The sequence below is a fragment of the Mus caroli genome, chromosome 18 (genome assembly GCF_900094665.2).
Source record: "Mus caroli chromosome 18, CAROLI_EIJ_v1.1, whole genome shotgun sequence".
Lineage (NCBI taxonomy): Eukaryota > Metazoa > Chordata > Mammalia > Rodentia > Muridae > Mus > Mus caroli.
In genome coordinates, this window is record NC_034587.1 from 44,710,233 (window position 1) to 44,715,252 (window position 5,020).

Below are 5,020 nucleotides of genomic sequence, written 5' to 3' on the forward strand. Positions count from 1 at the left end.
AAGCCCCTTGGAGCGAGCTGATAGTCTGTGTCCTTGATCCTTGTCCTATCTAAAGCAGGGGGACATCCTTTCACAACACTTACCACTGGGAAATATTACATAAGAACTCCCAACTACTCCCCAAGGAGAACTTGAAGTTGATCAATTCAGAATGAACTCTTTCAAATTCTCATTCTTTGCGCCAATGTTAGTTAAGGTATAAAGTAAACTTAAAGTGGTTTGAGTGTGTCCTGACACACAAGAACCTTTGGCAGATGTATTACCATTTTAATTTGAAACCCCATTTGTTCAAAAAAGAAATATAACCTGGGGGTTCTATTTTTAAAGCATTCCTACCTGCCTTACCACAAACTCTTCACTTGAAATACAGTGGTTACGGGGCCTGATCTATTTACAAGGCCTGTCTTTGAAGGAAATGTAATATCAACTAAACACATCTTATCTCATTCAAAAAGTTTCATGACATTTCTTAGGTTATCGAGGGAGGGGAGGAAAGACTCATGTGCAACAGTTCCTGTGTGGAGGTCAGAGGGCAACTCCTCAGGTTATTCTGTCAAGTGGGTTCTAAGGACCAAACTCGGGTCTTAGGACTTAGCAAGTGAGTTTACCTGCTGAGTCACATTGCTTTTTTGAAGGCTTTTGGTATCTACATATCATGAGGTGGTTAGAAACCATATGACTGAAACAAATAAGTCTCAATGCTTTTTTTTTTTCTTCAGTTTAGAATCAGTATAGGTCTCAGAGCAAAGGCTAACACAAACCCACATTCTCACTGAAGAGGTTTGCAGACAAATGCCTTAATAGAAAACTGCATTCTTCAGACTAGATTTTCACTGGCATTCCCTAAATAGTCATGCAGAGGATTATGAAAAATCAAGGGTGAATATCATTTAGTGTATTTTAATGTAATTCTATTTATCTTTAGTATTCTTGATATTTCTATTCACAGGGAAATACCGATGGAGGGTTCTGTTTCCCTCAAAGGCTAACGCTGCATTACCTTCAAAGATTGACTGATGAGTGTAGGCAATTTAAAAGAGGAAAGTCTAGAAGATGCTTTAGAAACCATAGTAACATAGCCATCACGGTATCAGCTCTTCCTAACATAGATTCCGAGATGAGGAAGATACTCTTTATCTGTAATCTCAGCACTCTACAGACTGAGGCAGGTGGATTGAGAGTCTACCTAAGATATATACTAAGACCCCGTGTTAAGAATAAACGATAACAGCATACAGATTCCTAGGTTCTAGGCAGTGGGTTTTGCCTCTTGAATCTCAACGCAGGACCAGGAATTTAGGATTTCTAATTAACCTCCAGGTAATTGTCATAAAAGCTATCATGGCTGTTCTTAGGGAACAGTGCACTAAGGTAAGTAAGCATAGAGGATGTCCCCAACCATAGGTGACGTACATGCACATCACCCTCTTACTAATTATATACACGTATGGTTCTCAGTAAGTTGAGTTTGACCATGAGGAATGATAATGCTAATTCAAGACTTTTGGTTTTATAGACTGCTCTTCTGCATAGAAATCTGAGCTTACCCTTGAGCTTATGATTTCTGCTTATTGGCTCTCAGGGGAAAAGTAGAGCAGGTAGTGAGGTCACTGAAAATGTTTCTGTTTGTGGTAGGGGGTCATAGCAGACCTATTCTAACACTTCTTCCAGTCTGTGTGTCTTGGACACAGGAAGCCTTAAGTACAATTTATAGAGTCCAGGAAGCTGCTAACTAGATTCTAGACAGCCTTCATGGGCATTTGACTGAGACTTCTTGTAGAGTCTTTGTAAGGCAAGGCATTTCTTTGGACTGATTTTCCTTTGTCAGAAAGTTGATTGGGTTGCCAGGAAAGCATTTTATAGACTAGTTTTATCTTCTTTTTCCTGCAGAGAAAGCAAAGCAAAAACAAAACGAAATAAGCGAAACAGAAGAGTGATCAGGAGAAATGGTAGTTGAGGTGTCCTAAGGCTCTGGAGGACCCGGTATTCTCACCCGGTGTGAGGGGCTGTGTGAGTCTTGCAGCCTCAGGAAGTGTATCAAAGGAGGCAAGCTAAAGGGAAAGAAGAGGCACAAAGGCAGCGCTTTGCATTTCCAATTCAGCAAGGATTGTGGCTCGATTTCTCTACAGGCGCTGCCATTCTGTTTCTCCCTTAGTCAAGACAGCCACCATGGCTTGTGTCAAGACAGCCACCATGGCTTGTGTCCTTGAGTCTGCTCTTCATATGCCAGGTAGAGGGAAAAAAAAAAAAGAAACGAGAAGAATTTGGCTTTACATCTACAGTTATAAACCTGACAGGAAAAGTAAACCCCTCAAGCAGACTAAATCACATTGAAAACTATCCAGAAAAGCTATGTCATATCTAGGAATAAAAATTCGAGAGATTTTTGCAGACCAGTAATCGAGCTATCAAAAAACTCTTTTGACCTTATGAACTCAATGAGAGAATTCAATAGAAACCCAGCTCTCATTCTGAAGACCATTTAAACAGAGGTACCGACTAGACATTTTAATAGTTGAAAACTGTTGTATCTTGGATTGAAAAATTGATTTACAGTAGATTTTAATGCTCCCAGCAAAAGATTTTTGGCATTTTATATCCCTCTGTTTGTCACTCTTGTGCAGTGACACAGCCATGAATCTTGGCTATAGCTCCATTTCCAGTTAATATAGACGCTCTACATGTAATCTTGGCCTCTTCTCTCTTCTGGAAATTGAAAACGTAGTAAAAGCAATCAAAAAGTTTTTGTAAAGTAAAAATACCAAAAGTAGTCATAATAGCACATCTTGTGTGCTGAAAGATATTAACCACCTTTGTGGAATGTACAGTGAGTTTAAGGTGCATGTGGCAATTGACCATTGCATTTCTAGTTAACATGGCCTTCAATATTTTTCCCTACTGCTACAGGAAATACTATTTGTCATTAAACTTTCAAAATAATTGAAGCTCCCCTCTGTTGAAAGAAATAATAGAAGAATCATATGCATCATTATTTCTTTCACTGTAATATACTATAAATCTGTAGCTCTCTTTCATAATCTGGGTATCTACATTGACACAGTGAAGATAAGAGTCATCTACATGACTCCTTATTGTCCTATTGTGCCCGTTGGTCACTAGACATTATTAATCTCATTTTCCATGTCTAATTTTGTCATCTAAAAAAGGCCATACATAGACTCACTTAGAATAGATAGCTTTTTGAACTTAGCCCTTTTCACTGAGATAAATTTTTGAGAAACTTATGCAGGTTGTTTTGTGTGTCAGAGTTTCATTTCATTTCATTTCATTTCATGCTGATTAATGTTCCATGGTGTAGATGAAAACTAGAATGTTTAAGTATTTACCTGTTGAAGGTACCTGGATAATTCTGTTTTAAGCTATTGTGAGTAAGGCTGCTATAGACATTCATGCACAGGTCTTTGTAGGCAAGATCCTTTTTCATTTTGAGGGATTTTATTATGGGAAGGACAATGGCTGAATCTTACATGCATGTTTAATTTTCAAAGTACGGTCAAACCAATCTCCATAGTAGCTGTACCATTTCATCTCCCCAAGAGGAATACCTGAGGTTCCAGTTTCTCTTACTATGCAGTGGGGTTCATTTAGGCTTCTCCAGTGCTCACTGGCACTCCCATGCAGGTACCTGGAGATAAGGAACTGCTTTCCACATGACCATCACTGACCATGGGGATGTGGAATGGAGTGGGTGGTTTAGGTACCACCAGGCAATAATGAAAGTCCTTATTCTCTACTCTGCCTCCTTGAATTCCAGCACAATAGAAATCCTAGTTTTTCTAGGTTGGTCTAACACTACTCTCACAGGGTCCCCAGGTCCCTTGTTGTATCTTAATTCCTGAATGTGAGCTATATGTCAAGTCTTACTGGAGTAGAATAGTTTACAATGCAAAATATTTCTGCTTTGCTCGGCTGCTGCTCTCCCTGGCCTCTTGGTTTGAAAGAACAAGCATTCATGGAACATTGTTATTTTGTCCTTGTCTGTTAGTGTTGCTGGGTTTTTTGGCTTCTGCAGCTCACTGTCTGAATATAGGAGGCAAAAAGGAAAGCTGAGAAACTGATATGGTTGTATTCCTTGAGTCCCTGAAGTCACCAGGCAAGAGAATGGCCTTGGATCTTGCTTACTCTTTTGTACCTATTAGCATATGTGTTTTCTATTCATTTTCCCATTTATAAACATTCAGTTATTGGAATCTGTAGAAATCAACACTTAACCCCAAATTAAAAACAAAACAAAACAAAACAAAACAAAACAAAACAAAACATTCTTTCTATGTTGCAACCTCTGTCTCTTTCTTTTAAATTCAAAAACATTCATTTATAATTTAAAGCTATGTTCAACAGGGACGAAACAGTTCTCCCTTTCTGAGTTTGTTATAGAATTAGGAGCCTAAGAGCTCAAGGGTCTTTGTTGGTTTTTCACTCAGAATCTTCCATGAGTGACGACTGGATATATATCAGCCTTGAGAAGGCATATAATATATAAGAAATATTTTCATTTTTATTTCTTCAAGGCCCAGCAGATTATATTTTTTATGGCTTTATCCCTTTTCTTTGGAAAAGATAGGAAATGTGAGCCTCTTAGCACTTCACATCTGCACTCAATTAAACGGTCAACAAACAGACATAAGGACTGACAGAAGAACTGATAGCTACAAGAGAAGAGGCGAGGAGGAAAAGGGCAAGGACGAGATCTGCTGGGTGTTTTGTCGCAGCACATCACTTAACTAAGGTGTTGCTAGTTCAGGTGCTGAGAGAAGCCTTCCTTGAGCTTTTGCTCCTGAGAAGAGTATGTCAGATGAATGAAGGTTTCTTCAGAATGAAGACCTCTGCCTCTGCGTGGGTGCTGGCCGAAAGTGAAATCCCTTTACACATATCTGTTCCTAGTAGATCAACACGAAATCCTACTACAATGTTTTGTAAATCATCTTGGGGGACATTGCTGCTTAAGTTAACAAGAATGCCACTCTGTACTCTGTGCATTGATTTAGTGTCAAAAGCG